Consider the following 17403-nt stretch of genomic DNA (forward strand, 5'->3'; position numbering starts at 1 on the left):
AAAGAGTTGCAAGAGCTTTAAAAAGTAGACATTGATGAGGCTATTAGAGGAGAATCCGAAGTTATTGATTTAAAAGACAACTATTTGCCCATGGGATTAACTCCTTTGGAAGATTTCTTTGATTCTAATGACATCCCAAGGAAACCCAAAATGCATCCTCTAAACGCAGACATTGAGGACTGTAACATAGGAACTGAAGAAAATCCTAAGATGATAAAGCTATCCAAAACTCTGCCTCCTGACCAAAAGCTTAAATATGTTGAACTATGCAAGGAATTCCAGGATGTTTTTACCTAGAGCTATGAAGATCTCAAATCTTACGATACTTCTGTTATTCAACATACAATCCCCCTCAAAGAAAATCAGAGACCTTTCAAGCAAAAACTCGGAAGGGTCAACCATGTACTACTCCCTTTAATTGAAAAAGAAGTCAAAAGAATGTATGAAGCTGGGATAATTGCACCTATCAGGTTTTTAGAGTGGGCGTCCAATTTAGTGCCCACTAGGAAGAAAATAGGAGAAATCAGACTATGTGTAGATTTAAGGAATGTAAATAAGGTTTCCTTGAAAGACCACTACCCCTTACCTAAGATGGACCACATTTTACAAAGGGTAGTAGGTGCCTCTAGAATTTCACTACTGTATGGGTTTTCAGGTTTCAACCAGATTCTAGTTCATCCTGATGATCAGAAAAAGACTGCTTTTACAACACCATGGGGAACTTTCAAATATGTAAAGATGCCATTTGGACTCAAGAATTCAGGGGCAACCTTCCAATGGGAGATGGACATAGTTTTTGCAAAAGAAATTCATGATTTTCTAGTCATATACCTAGATGATCTTACTGTGTTTTCCAAATCATATCAGCAGCATCTATATCATCTGAGACAAGTGTTTTTAACATGCAGAAAGTACGGTATTTCCTTGAATCCTAAAAAATCCTTGTTCGGTCTAGAGGAGAGCAAAGTGTTAGGTCATATAATCTCCAAAGATGGAATAAAAATTGGTCCTGACAAAATAGAAGCCTTTTTGCAAGTACCTCACCCCAGAAATGTCAAAGAACTTCAAGCTTTCCTAGGGAAAATTGCCCTTTTAAGAAGATTCATACCTAACTTGGCTGAATTAATCAGATTGCTGAACAATATGATGAAAAAGGATTCCAAGGTTAAATGGACAATAGAAGCCAAACAAGCATTTGAGGAAATCGAAATGGCCTTGACCAAAACACCAGTCCTTATAAGCCCAAAATTTGACAGAGACTTCATAATCTTCTCATTTGCATCTGAACATACTATTGTTGTTGTTTTACTACATAAAGATGATCAAGGATGTGAAAAACCCATAGCATTTTTCAGTAAAGCACTGAGGGATGCACCACTAAAATACCAAATCATGGAAAAACAGGATTATGCACTTGTGAAAGCCATCAAAGATTTCAGAATATGTATTATATGTTGGTTACGGTTTGGAAATCCCATGATGTGTATGTTGTATGAGGGTACGGACCTCATAGGAGGATTAAAATTGTTCATATAATAGCTTATGTGCCAAGCACTATTGTCAAAGATATCCTAACCCAAGAGGGGATTGAAGGCAAGAGAGGTAAATGTATTGCTACTATATTAGAGTATGATATTGAAATAAAACCTACAAAGCTTATAAAAGTATAGGGATTGGCTAAACTCATGACTGAAACTAATTGCCAAGCCCTGGATATCAATGAACTGGATAATGAACAGGAGATGGCGACTCCACAAATTAGCCAGGCCTTCCTAGAATCACCTTGGTATGCTGATATATGTTATGTGTTATTAAACCTGCAGGCTCCTCCAGGGTTATCCAGAATAGAGAAAAGGTTTTTGAAAATGAAAGCTTCAAAGTTTTGTATTTTAGATGGTGCTCTTTTTTGGAAAAATCATGAAGGTGTTCTATTAAATTGTCTAATAAAAGATGAAACTGACAAGGTACTCAAAGAATTTCATGCAGGGGACTGTGGTGGACATCTCTACTAGAAATCAACTGCAGACAAAATTCTAAGGGATGGATTTTACTAGCCAGCTTTATTTGTTGATGTCAAAAAGTTTGTCATTGCTTGCCACAAATTCCAAATTTTTGAAGGCAAGGGGAAACTTTTACCTCTACCCCTTAGACCAATTTCCACTGAAAGACCCTTTCAACAATGGGGTTTAGACTTTATTGGGGAAATCCATCCTCCCTCTTCTAGCCAACATAAATGGATCCTAACTACTACAAACTATTTCACCAAGTGGATAGAAGCCATATCTTGTAGACAAGCCAATGATTCAGTGATCATTCAATTCTTAGAAACCAACATCTTGTCTAAATTTGGCTGTCCTAAAAAAATCATAACTGGTAATGTTGCTACTTTCAAATCCAAGAAAATGATAAGTTTCTGTCATAAGTACCACATCACCTTAGGCCACTCCACAGCTTATTACCCGCAAGGTAATAGTCTAGCTGAGTCCTCCAATAAAAGCCGGATCAATATTATTAAGAAAGTATTGGAAGAAAACAAGAAAAACTGGCATAAGAAGCTTATAAATGCACAATGGGAAGATAGATTAACTACCAAGAGATCCATTGGAACTAGTTCCTATGAGCTTGTCTATGGTATGGAGGTTGTATTTCCTTCATCCTTAGGGGTCCCTGTAATGAAATTACTACAAGAAGCTCAAGTGGAACCTACTGAAATTCAGAGAAGGATTAATCTGACTATCCATTTATAGCAAACCAAAGAAGAGGTATATCAAATATCTCAAGTGCTACAAGAAAAACTCAAGAAGATATTTGATAGAAGGAGTAAGGCAGAATATTTTTACATAGGAAACAAAGTGTTAAAGTGGGACTCCAGAAGAGAAGATAAAGGAAAACATGGGAAGTTTGACTTCCTATGGAAGGGACCTTTTATTGTTCAGGCCTCACAGGGAAACAATACCTACCTTTTGAAAAGCTTGGATGGTACAGAAGTAGAAGAAAGACTAGTTAATGGTCAGATGTTGAAACACTATTTTGATCCAGTTTGTTGATATATCCTAACTCTAACTTGTACATAGCAAAGTTCAGTTTCTGTAGCTTTTGCAGCAATAAGAATAGAAAGGAATGGGCAGAAAGTTTTGAAAAATAGTGTAGGAATTTTACTATTTTGTTTTCAGCTCAAGAGAAATGTATATATGTTACATGGTCTTGTGTACAGTTTTGTCTACTTGCAGCAAAGGAAGATTTCAGAGTGCAGCAAGAGTTGTACATAAGGCCATCTGACCTGCTGTTCTTGACTTTTCACCAAGAAAAGCCATCCCTAAGTGGAGCCAGTGTTATTCTCCTATACCAATAGGTGTCATATTTCATGATTGGCTGATTAAAATCCCTAATATGTTCATCCTTTCCCTACTGCATAGGTTTTCCATATTTTGAAAAAATAAAAAAAATTATAAAATGTAAAGAGGGTATACCCTAAAAGAAAAATCAAAGGGTGAAAAGATAAATGGTCAAAAGGAAAAAGTGAAAGAAATGAACCCCAAAGAAAAAGGATTAGGAAAGTGTGCAAGTCCAAATGCCACTACTATTTCATGTTCTGTAAATAAAGTTTCATGTACAGCTTGTGGAACTCTTTGTCACAACTGATAAATGGTCTAATACTTCAATCTTGTCTAGTTCATGTTTGAAATTCCTATTTAGAAATAGAGAATAAAATCTGTCCAAACTGTTTAAACTTGGCAAATAAGTAGATAGGTAGAGAAGCAAAGGAGCTCAACAGTTTAATCTAAGCCCTTGGAAGAAATAAGTGTAGATCTAGATAGGATTATAATGCTAAGAAAAGAAAATTGATGAGGGTTTGCTAGTCCAAATTCACCCAAAAAGAAGAAAAAATGTTAGGTACAGTAGGCTGGGTAGGCAGTTTTGGTGTTGCAGCAAGAAACTTGTGATAGGTTTTGTCTCTCAGAATGATTAAATCTTACTTCTATCACAGGTAACATTGCAGAATCATGATTAACTCCCCCTTCATCTTTTCCTAAATCACTCACTAATCTCCCCCAAGCTGTTGAGATCTACTCAATATCCCCAAATCACTCCATCTCATTTCATAAAACCCTAAGTAAAACCCTTTTGCTTAGGATATTGTACAAAATCACATCTAAACTCTTTCTTTCCTAAGCCTAAGTTATTAAACTTTATTAACTTAGCGCTTGTGTTCATATTGTTTCTCATATTGACTATTAATTTTATTATAGAAATCCCTATCCTTAATACCCTTCCTCGTAAGTATGTGTATATAACAAAGACCCTTATATTTTAATATCCCCGCCCCGGTTTATTATAACCATAAAACCGTTGAAATCATTGTTCAAATATGGATTAGCAGGTTTATTCGGAACTTGTCAAGAACCTTAACCCGCTGCACACAAACCATGGGATTAATTAACCCCACATTAATTAACGAACCATCGCCCCCGAACCAATAAACACATCCCTCATATGTTTAATTAATGTTTATTATATATCGGGCCCCGCTTCGTAATCTGCCGCCATCTCCGACGCCTATCAACCGTCAGATTCGGGCCCGCTCATCCAAGGGTCCACGCTTATATCATGCCCACCCTTCCATCCGATCTTTAACACTCGGGGGAGTGGCGGTATTGCACCCGTACCGTGGACACGTGGCGCATTCCCGCCCTGCTCGCTGCCTCTCTGCCCCAAACCACTCTGGCCCATAAGCAGTGTGGGCCAAAACCGCTTACCGCCCTCCAGCTGGCCCTCAGCTGACGTCACGAACACGTCATCTCTCCACGTCACCATCCCGTACCGTCTACTACACGACAAAATGTCCCGTCATGCTGACGTTAGCCAGGCAATAAATGCCAAAAAACACCGCCAAACCAAAATTTCACTAAAAACACAAGAAAAGCTCATTTTTGTCATTTTTCTCTGTGAACAGTATTCCATGCAAATTACATCCAGTTGATTGCACGAGCGTACAGTCTGCCACCCTGCCAGAGAAACCATAGTGACGCGCTTTGCCATCAGTCATTTCAACCTGTAATTGCAAAATTCGTCTCCTTAAGCCAGGTATCTTTCAAGCTGCCTCAGCAAACCGGAGTGGGTACATCCTCTACTAGAACTTCACAATAGCCGGTACAAGAAACCAGCGCACCAATTACAACGTCTTCTATGGGCAAGGAAGTGGCAGACACGGAGCAGCAAGCAATGACTGATCAACAGGGGCAAATTCCTCTGGTCTAAACCAAAGCAGCAGAGATTCCTGCATTACAGACTCCTGTAAATGAGGAAAAAGGCAAGAAAAGAGACAGAGAAGAGGACACACCTATCAGTGGACCTGCTGAGCAGCCAAGTACAAAGAAGCAAAGATTAGATCCTCTGTCAGAAGAGGAAATCATTGAGGAAAACATAGATAGCCTAAGAGGCGAGAGGGTGGTTACCCAGTAGACTTCCCCAATGGTGGACACATCAACTAGCTCACATAGACAGGAGCTAGAAAGGCAACATAGTGTGGAAGTTTCATCCACCAGGCCACCAAGTAAGCAGGCCTCTGACATCAAAAGGACATCAAATGAGATAAAGGCCAGGAACGATCCACTAAGGCCATAAATTTACAACTAGTATATTAAGATGGCCCCCGCAAAACAACAAAGATTAATGTCAGCATATGACATAAAAGAAGGGAAAATGATAATGAGTTACTTTAAGCCCAATGTGCAACAACCACAATCAACAACTGACTATATCAGGACAAATCTGGAGGTTTTGGCCAAGGGATATTCATCCAATAGACCAAATTGAGCTTCATAAACAGACTGGAGAGATGGTCTACTCCACACTAACTCATAAAGCTATGTTAGCTCATAAATTACAAAACTCCTTGAATAATACATCTGCTGAGTTAGATTTGGAGAAAGCTTCTTCTCTAGCATAGGAAAACAGGATCAAATCCTTGGAAGAAATTATCATTGAACTGGGACATGATCCCAAAGATGCCAAAGGCATAAAGACACTGATGAAGAAGAAAGAAGAGGACATTTCTGCCCTCAGAAAACAGCTAAAACTGCCTCCTTCTATGCATCCAGAGACTACAGAAGTTGTACAACAGAAATCTGAAGAGGACATAATGGACCTACTCATGAGACTGAATGAGAGATTGAGTAAGACAAGGCAGGCATTGGAGAAAGCTCTACAAGAAAATCAGGGAGAGTTGACCTCCCAGCCACCTGAAGTAGCCCCAACAGTTACTACTGCCCCTCCACACTTATAACAGCATTGCCTCCCACTGTCCCGGCATCAACAGCAGAGATCATCAGAGGTACCTCAGCAACAGCACCAAGCAGCAGTACTACTATGAGTACATAACAACTGATAAAAGCCATGGAAGAATTAAAGTTGCAAGTATCAGAATTGAAACTGGTCAAAGAGAAATTGGAAAAGGTGGAAAGAAATTATGATAAATCCAAAATTAATGTGGCAGAGAAAACAAGGGAGGTCAAAACATTGGAGAACAAGGTGAGAGCATTAGAAAAGGATCTCTCTCTAGATAAACCTCTAGCAAAAATCAGAGGAATTTTGTGGACCAACATCAATCAATCCCTTAGTGATGTGTGGAGGTCTATCCAAATCATTTATGAGTAGATTGACTTAATAAGAGTGGCCCAAATAAAGATTCAAAAAACAAGAGCTTTATTGGGATAGATGCATGAACAAGCTAACCGGCTGATACATTTTTTGAACACCAAGACCAGCGAAGAACTGGAAGCACTGGAAAGAAGAGACAGAACAGACACCATTCTAGACATCAAGAGAGTTCTAACCATGAGAACTCTAATGCAAAATTTGGAAAGAAGATGCCAGGACATGCAAGTAGAGATTAATTCTTTCACAGAAAAGTTTACAGTCTTGAATAAAAAAGGTTTGCCAAGTCCTTTTGGAAGTAATGATCGTCTGATGAAACAAAAAGGCTATGTACTTAAATTGAATACATATGCTATTGATCAAGTTAATACATCATCAAGTACTTCAGGAGAGAAGGCACTTCCATCTGGCCAAGCCCTCTACGACAGCCTGGAAAATTTGTTCTACATTGAGCACGAGGTGAAGCATCTGTTCACCATCCCACCTAATTTCTTCAGGTACACAGAGACTGACGAAACTTTGAGGAAGCTTCAGAGACATAAATTACCAAGACCGGAGTGGTGGCAAAGTATGTTAGAGATTCTATAAACTTATCTTTGGTCAATTGAAAATTTTTGACCATCTACTATAATGCGGAGAACAGAAATGAAGCAGAGTCATGTGGCTCAAAGCGCATCACATCAGAGTTGAAGAACATCTGACATAGGACAGAGCAACCAGCATAGAATATTAGTAGAAGATGGCCGTAGACTGACTCACAGCACCTACCTCCAGTACATCTCATAAAGATGGAAGAGCCAGCACAACATCAATTTATTATTCCCCTGTTTTCGAGACTGTCTGTCTCTATCTTTGTAAAAACGCATTAATCATCACCAGATATTATTTCTATCAGATATTCTGTAAGATATTTTGACATTTTTGTATAAATACCCCCCAAATGAAGTATTTTGGGTTGGTTGGTGGGTTTTCATAGTTTTTGACGATAATAGTAAGGTTTTCTGGAATAAAAGGCAGTTGGAACCATTTTTGTCTGGCTTACTGAATGAGGAATTGACACTGAGGACCATGTTACATAATTCTTGAATCATCTTATGGATAAATAAGTCCCTTCTAACTTGTGTTTTATAGTTTATATGTTTATTATATCATCTATGTTTCATGATCTCATTAATAAAGGAAAAGAATTCAGAATTTGCTTGGCTGCACTCTGTCTTCAATCTTTGTTATTTTCTGTGTTTTCTTCAGAATTAGAATAAATAGTGAATTCTTAATTGCTCCTATTTCCCCTGATTCTTTCATCTTGAATATTTGCTAAGGAATTCTTAATTTCTCCTCAGCAGTATCCATCCATTTTCCCTTTGTCAAATATGATGAAGGATTCTTAATTGCCCTTCACCCAATTGACTCCATTCCATCCGATTTTAGCCTATAAATTGTTCCATATTTGAGTACGTTGATCTGTGATACCTCCTCTGATAAAAAACCTAATCTAGGAAGCTATCCTTCTTTGACTCCATCATGCCCAATGGACTGAAACTCTTTAGTTTTACCTCACTGTTCTATTGAATCTCCATTCCTCCAACCAAACTCAAAACAAAACCCTTGCAGTTCATAGCTATCCTAATATACCTCAAAAAAAAGCTAAATCATAAAGAGAGAGCCCTCTCTGGATGCAGATTGGCTAGAATCTGTATCTAAAAGATTGGTCTGTGGTTACCTCGGCCGCATTCCCTTTCTTTCCACTTTAGGGAACAACCTGAGTGATAATAGAATGCTAAAAAATATCCCTAATTTGACTACATATTGGAAAACCTCTAAAAATCACATTATTTAACCCCCTACCAATACGAGCCCAATATACCTTCCTAATTAAAAAAATCCCTACATTGACTAGATATTGCAAGTATCTATTTTTTCATTAACATTTCTTTATACCTATTTATATTTTTTCATTAGCTTTGAGCTCCATTTTATACCTGCCAATATAAAACCCTTTAACCCCTAATATATGCTCAATATATTATATCATTGTCTCATTAATATATATTGCTCAATATGAACCCATGGGGTATCATATTTCTCCCCCAGTGAAGCCCCTGGTAGCACTAGTGGGTGCCTTACTACACTCCAAGCATCATGGTTGGATTCTGGCGCAAGTCCAGGGAGTTGAAAAACCATTGCAACCAAGTCGTGGATGAGTCCTCTTATGGAAGGTGCATAACGTATAATGGAGAGATTGTTGAAGAAAACCACTAGGTTCAAGAAGGAGCATATAACTTAAGGATCAAAATTTAAGCAAAACCTTCTTAGTCGAGCTATAGGTGAAGTGTTGTTGTGAATGGATCTTCTGTGAGCATAGGCATGAAACATTGCCTTATAGACTTTCTCCTTGAACCTTATCTAGAGGTACCGGAAAGAGGCTCATCATGGAAGCAACAGATTGGGTGGTGTGATTTATTCTTATCACCATTTGATCAAGGGAAGATGATGTGGCATTAAGTCCACAACCTGGGAAATTTTAATTAATAGCACAAGGAATGACAGGGTTGATTGGGCACCAGGCCAGCTAGGATTACAACCTGGAGGCATAAATCATTCCCATTAGATGGAAATGGATCCCTCATGATACCTCATCCCAAAGGATCATATATTGTAAGTTTGAAGGGGAGGCTCACTTCGAAGCATCGGGATGGTGGGACTATTATGACGTGTCCCAAAGGTCCAATTTTAGAGGTGCAAAGAGGTGTAGTCAAGGAGAGCACCAGGATGGTGGGACCAAGATGATGTGTCCCAGAGGTCCCATCCTGGAGGTGTAAAGAGGAGAAGGCTAGGGAATCGCCAAGGTGATAGGACTGGGATGATGTATCCAAATGTCCCACCCTTGAGTTGCAAAGGAAAGCACTGGGATGAAGCGTCAGGATGACATGGCGGGATGGCACACAGAGGAGGTGGGAGGAATGGGCCCCATCATGTGGTAAGAACATGTCAGAGAAACCCATGAGTGTTTTGGAAAAACCAGAAGCCACCTTTCAATGTCCTTCGTAGTAGTTTTGAAATAAGTGCGAGAGGGGTGTCACAATTGGTTGCCATCATAGATCGGTAGATGGGTGGGTTTATAAGTCCAATTTTCACCATCTCCCCTTATGTTAATTGTCACACATGTTGAACAGGTGCAATCACTTGATCTGGAGTGTGAAGTGATGTGGATTGTTGGTTAAGAAATTAATTAGTTAAATAATAAAGGGGCTTGGTGGGATGTGATGTCAGGCGGGGGCCACCGCAACAATCAATGGTGAAGATTTATCGCTCGAAGATACTATGGCATGTATTTTCCCTACCCTTGTGGCATCAGCAGGATGGGTACCCTCCATGCAAAATATTGATCTCCCTACTCTATTCATTTCCGTCGGATTTATTTGGGCACCAGGGGGACGATCAAAGTGGGGTAGCATGGCGAATTATCATTGGTCCCAGGGATTAGTGGATGGTGAGACCTGTCAGATATGTGTCGGTGGCATATATTATACCAACCTAATGTTCTTATGTTTGCCAACTATATATAAATATCTATATATATATCTATATCTCTCTCTCTCTCTCTCTCTCTCTCTCTCTCTCTCTCTCTCTCTCTCTCTCTATATATATATATATATATATATATATATATATATATATATATATATGGTAAGGTTAGGAGACTCTGGTTATGATACCATGGAACAATTTTGGTAGCCTTTAATGAGTGACCCAAACCCTTATAAAGAGAATTGATAAGGAAAATGAACATAGGAGACAAAAAAAAAATTAATCCCATTTTCTAATAGTATAAGCAGAATTGGATTTATTTGTGACCACCTCACCGAGTAAGTGGGGTGTGCTACAGAGTGGTATGAGAGCATCCAGGTTTGACACTTGGACTATATGGGTTCTAACTTTCGAAAACTGTCAACAAAGTTCCTAACCAAGGAGTTTCATAATGATCTTTAGTAAATTAACTAAACTAATATTTAGGTGTTAAAAGACAACCTATAATTAATTTACTACTTGCATGGAAATAATCCATGGATCCCTAGTTTTGGGATGGAGCTCAACTTTGGGGAAACTTCCTCTATGTGAGTAGGGTGGTATCCTTCGTGTAGTGTTGATTGGAATTTCATATTAACTGCAATTATGTTTGGGAAGTTATTGTGACAAATGCCTTTACAATGCATGTGCTTGCTATTTGACATCTTGAAGGTCTAGATAGTCAGTGGTTATGGCTTTAGAAGTTGCATTTTATTTATTCTTGCAGAACTTCCTATAGAGAAGTTAGTTACTTGTAACATATAATCACCATTGGTTGGGAGGTGTGATCTTGAAATAAATATGTTCATGAAACTTGAGGGATTTGGGGAAGAATCCATTTGTGATGTGTATTCTACATAACACTGCTTGGTCTAATGGATAATAAGAATATGTATTATATGTTGGTTACGGTTTGGAAATCCCATGATGTGTATGTTGTATGAGGGTACGGACCTCATAGGAGGATTAAGATTGTTCATATGTTGTTGTTATGTATTACCTTCTAATGGTTTTTTCTTGTGGTTAATGCCCTCCAAGTTTAAGGAGGGAGGGGACATGATGAATTCCTTTTTTGGGGGTAGGTATTGGGTGTAGCACCATGATTAGATGACTATATATATATATATATATATATATATATATATATATATATATATATATATATATATATATATATATATATCTATCTATCTATATCTATATATATATATATATATATATATATATATATATATACATATATATATATATATATATATATATATAGATACTACAAAAATGGGAAAATTCTAAGTTGTAAAGTGCCAAGTATGATATTATATGTTGTGGTAGCTTGGATGGCATGGCCTATTTATATTTACCTATAAGTGTATGTATATGATTGTATTGATTTGGAAAGGAAAGTCTCATTACCTGATTGTTACATGGCTAATACCCTCAGTAGAGGTTAATCTTTTATTTAAATTGGTTTGGGTATTCTTTATGAATGCTTGTATTCATGGTCAATACCTTCTTTGTTCAGGGAACACGGTGTGGCATATGAAAATGGCCGGTTGAATCTTGCAAAAGGGTTGTTATCTCACTATGAGATAAGACACCCACGTTCAATATTTGAACTAAATAAGTTCAAAGGCAAGGGCCTTGTATAGATTGTGTAGCTGGAGGATTTTTAATTACACCAGAATTTATCTTGAATTGTAAGGGCCCCTAATGTTTCATCATATTTTTTGATAGATGTTCATTTTGTCTATCTGAGGTATTCTTCTAACATAGTGGAGAAAATAAAATATTGCTATTATGTTCAGATATTGATGTCCTATATTTTTAGATGTGTGACTAATATGTAATTTGATGCATGTTTGTAGTTGCAGGGTAGTGTTCTTGGTACAACATGGAAAGGAAACCGGTATACTTATTTATATTTATTGATGCAGTAACAACTAAGTGTATGTGGTGGCACATAGCAGTACTGAGTGGTAGCAAAAGGAAACATGTGTCATTGCATCATGTTGTAGGATATGGACCAAATCCATCAAGAATAAGAAATAGGGACATCCCTCCAAAGGAAAATAACCTTTAGGAGGTTGTGGGTTGAACTCAAGGACTTAGAAGATGATTTCAAGATATGTAGGGAAGAACTCAGAAAGCTCACCAAGAAAGAACAAAGGTTGGTTGAGTGGAATGACAAGATGAAAACGTAGTTGCAAGAGATAAAATACCAAGATGAATCCTCAAAAGGGAAAATGGAAATAGCAGGAAGAGGCCTTGTTTTGCATAAAAGGAGAAGAAAAAATTCGCTTGTTGGGAATGTGGAGAAGATAATTGGAAAAGGGATTGTCCTCTAAAGAAGAAAAATAAAGAAATTAGCTCCTATGAACCGCAAGGACACGAATCAACAATGTAGGAGACCGAGAAGGAGGAGGGGCAATTCCCTCGAGCTCTTTGACATACACATATATCTGTTCAAAAGATCCCCTATGAAATTTTGGTGAAAGTAAGACTTCAAGGTTGTTGTGAGCCTTGTGAGGAAGTCTTGAATTGGTTTTAGTACATGAATATTCATATGTACATGCACACATATGTGCATTGCATGATGGATGAAAGTTCCATGAACACTCGGGCTATGGTGATAATATTTAACTTTTGATTATTTTATGCTAATTCCTATAAGTGGGGGTTTTAATTTGTCGATTTCATGACTAAAACCTTTTTAAATTTCATATTTGTACTTGATGATGTTGTTTTGCATGGCTATCTTTATGATTTTAATCATGGATTTTATTGTGTGTGTCACTATCTCTCATTTTGAATCTTTCTTTGCATATTGATGTGATGATAGGCCTTTGAATTACATGCTTAGTTCTTAGGGCATGAGTCAAATCGACTAAAGGTGGTAGGGAGGTCACAATTCTTGGAAAAAGAGAGCCGACGAGAGTCACATGTAAGGGACATGAATAGTGATCAGTTTAACAAGTTCCATTCAATGAGGAACTTGGAGTTGGGAAAATGGGTTGAGAAAAGAGCCAATGCTAAAACATGTTGGAGAATTAATGCTGGACATGATGACAGGCATAGGAAAACACATAAGTGGTTGGGAGTTAGCACATAAGAGAAATGTGAAAGGAAAAAGGAGGAATTCTGGAAGAGATTTCCATTGACTAATACGTGCTTGCTATGTACAGGAATTATCTAGACCCTGATTTTATTTGACATAAGTCAAGGTATGTTATGCCTATGACTAAGTGAACAACAATAGGATGGCCAAGTGGCCAATTAGTCCATTAGAAATTATGTGTAGTGGCATGGTAGCCATGAGAATGGCATACATGAAGTCTTTTGACCTTAACTCGATATACATATTAATCTATAATATGCCCATCATCATACATTTTTTTTAATTCAAATATGATCATGTTTTTTTGTTTGACAAGAGTTTTTCAGGGGCCCTTCTTATGGAAGGGAAACTACTAAACTTAGTTAATGTAGATGTGAATGACATGAACATTTTCATGGTTAATGGGAAATCAAGTGGGCAGAATTAGCTATGACTTATCTATAATTTTAATATCATGCGAACATGATTTATAAATGATGCCCATGTTGTACTAATAACATGGAATGTTGAAACATATAACAACAAAATGAAAGAAGTATGATCTGTGACATGTTGAGAAAGACACCAAAGGTAGTGTTGCATGGTGTCTATGGATGGAGATGGTGTGGTCTTTGGATTGTCAATGTTGTTATGTACATGTCATATTGTGCCATGTGAGTTGTGTATGTGTTGTGTTGTACATGTGTATCTGTTGTGTTGTATCATGTGTATGTGTATGTGTTGTGGTACCCCACATATATGTGCACGTGTTGTGTAATGTTTTTGGTTAGGTAGGTATGGGACTCTCTAGGCCCTTGTGTTACATAATATGTATGGAACAGGTAGGTGTGGGACTACCTAGGCCCACAAGGTGTGGAACACACCTATATTTTGTCAACAAAAGGCTACCTAGTTTGGTAGTGCCCATATTCATAGGGTAGTGGTTAGGCTTATCTACACCCATTTGTTACTAAGTTCTCTCCTTGGGGACAATAAGCCACTTAGTAAATTTGAAATCAAGGAGAAGAGAAGAAAATAGAAGGAAATAGATGCTTACTAGGATGGAACCAATCCACTATGTGTACATGGTCAAAAGGAAGAGAATTCACCAGATGCTCACTAGGTTGGAAAACAATATAGTGTGTGTACATGGTCAAAGAGAGGAGAAGGCACTAGGTGCTTGTCAGGCTAACAACTAATCTAGTGTGTGTACATGGTAAAAGAGAAGAGAAGGAAATGAATGGTCTCTGGGATGGAAACCAATCCAATGTGTGCATGCATTCAAAGCAAAGAGAAGTCATTGGATGCTTGTCGGGCTAGAAACCAATCCAGTTTGTGGATGGGTAAAGGAAATGGTTATTGGATGTTTTCTAGATGGGAAACTAATCCAACGGGCTTAAAACATGTAGCAAGGAGAAAATTAAGACAAGTATCATTATTTCATTGTTATGAAACCAACTCACAAAAAGATAGAAAAGAGAGATCAATGCCTTAGAAATATGCCTCTTTGAGGGGGCAACCTTCTTTACATTACACAAATGAACAATTATTGTATGATACAAATGACAAGACCTCTTGTTGGGCACAGGATCCCCCAAGGGATGTTTTGGGGCTTAGAGCCCAGATTTTGGTCAAAATTTGTAACCCCAATGTAAAGACTCCGTAATTTGTTGGCACGGAGTGTGTAGTTGTAAAAGAGTCATATGGTTGTCCGCCCTCAATTTTGTAATGTAGTGTAGGTTGTAGAGATCTACCCATGGTCCACGTACCATGGGATTGTATAAATAGAGTGAGGCTCTAAGTAGTAAAGAAATCAATAGTAGCAGATCTAAGGATGAAGAGTTGAGTCTAGGGAAAATTTTAAGAACCACCCTAAATTTATATGTATAATAAATGGGTGAATCCCCATGATATATAGGAAAAATGGGAGGCGATTTTATCAATAATATAATATGTATATATAATTTTTTTGGCGAATCTTTCATCGAATTATATTATCTTGTAAACTAATGGTGAATCTATCACTGAATTTTAAAATCTTGTAAGACCTTGGCAAATCTTTCACTGAATAATAAAAAGGGAAGTCTTGGCGAATTTTTTGTTAAAGTATGAAACCATATATGATAATAGGAAAACATATTCATTAAATTGTAATATACTAACATACATGTTTGGAAAAAAGAAACTTAATTTTCTCTTCCTATAAACAATGTTGCAAGTTTCAGTGGCCATGTTTGTCAAGGTTCTCACTGTACACTCTTTCATATCCTTCTATTAGTTTCGATAATATTCCACAACAAAGTTCTTGTAGGTGTTGATCTTGACCACCAGTTCTGTCAAGGTAGGAGAGATTAATATTTTCTCTACCACTTTTTTTAAGCTATCAAATTTCCTTCTTATTGCATAGAGTCCAACTATGAGATAAAAAATACATATTTTGTACCACTTTTGTCAAGCTATCAAATTTCTTTCTTATTCCACAGACTCCAACTGTGAGATAAAAAAAAAACACATTTTGTTTACCCCAACATGCCAACAAGTAGCAAGCCCCAACAATATAATATAAGAAAGTAGTAGGTATCCCAAAGGCGTGAAGGGGATCTAATGGAAAGAAGTGACCGTTGTGAGAAGCCTTCCAATCAATATATTAATATATACATATAGATTTATTATTATTTTAATTATAAATCTTCAATTAAATAATAAAATTTAATTACATCTCTCCCAATCTAAATTGCTTATTAGCATAATTCACTACCTTCATATGTCTTGCATTTTTTAACAATGTTGTAACATGTTTATGTTGAGAAGACGGCTGGAAGATTAGTAGTTGCTGGATCCCAGCCCTCACTTCCTAGCCGTGTTCTTCACTTCCTCTCCTCCTTCTCTTTATAGCTTGTTCTAGTTTTCTTTTAAGTTAGTTTCCCCTTGTTATCCTTTAACCGTCTCTCTTTTACCTTTGTTCTTTGATCCTCTTTGGTGGGTTGTTTATATAGTATAAGAAACTCTATTAGTTATATACTAAATTTTAACTTAATTAATAAATAAAAATAATTACTTTGATATTGAAATCAATCTATGATAATATGTTTCTATTAATTAAAAAGAATTTAAAAATTTAACAATTAAATAAACAATTAAATAAATATTTATTCTTACTATATAGTAACTAATTTAATTTATATATATATCTATATGTATATATATATATATATATAGATATATATATATATATATATATATATATATATATATATATATATATATAGAATTGTTAATACCTTTTATGTAAATTCATATATCCCATTAAGTTTTAATTTAATAATAGTATAACTAACTATTAATTTATTAATTATTTAGATCCATAACTTTAACTTATTTTAATTTTTAATTTTTAATTAAATTATAGTTATGCTTCTTTTTCGTTGAGTCTGGTCCAACTAGCCATTTCATAGTCAAATATAGCCATTAGCTAGTCAATATAGACGTTGCTTGGTCAAAAATTATAGCCATTGGATGTTCTACTGTGTCTATTTAACATGCAACCTAGATCTGATTCTTCAACTTGTCCTGATGATGAACCACACTGGTTGGTTCGAAGCGTGTCAACAAATGAAATATCATGTGATTTATGTCCAAAAATCTCTCATAAACTTGATATGGATCATGGAAGCCTCAATTCAACAATGTTGTAACATGTGGATTAATTTATTTTTTGGTGCACAATCTCTTCCTTTTAGGACAATATGGTGCACTGGCCCAACCCCTACAGATCATTATGACAAATTAAGAAAAATAGAGAAGATTAAAGGTTGTACAAACCAACATATTTTTCAAGCACTGGCCCAACCCCTACAAATCGTTACGACAAATTAGGAATAATAGAGAAGATGAAAGGTTGTACAAACCAACATATTTTTCAAACAACTAATCCAACATCAGTACCTTAACCTTTTCATGAAGATATTATATTGAGAAAACTTGAAAAATGGTGGGAAATCTGGGCACTAACTATCTCTCTTCTGCAAGGGTGATGCAGAAAGAGTGATAAGATTTCACTGTTTTGATTTTTTTTTTGTTAAATC

This window comes from Pinus tabuliformis, chromosome 6 (genome assembly GCF_031772625.1).
Source record: "Pinus tabuliformis cultivar Carrire ecotype Pingquan chromosome 6, CPIR1, whole genome shotgun sequence".
In the NCBI taxonomy this organism is placed as follows: Eukaryota; Viridiplantae; Streptophyta; class Pinopsida; order Pinales; family Pinaceae; genus Pinus; species Pinus tabuliformis.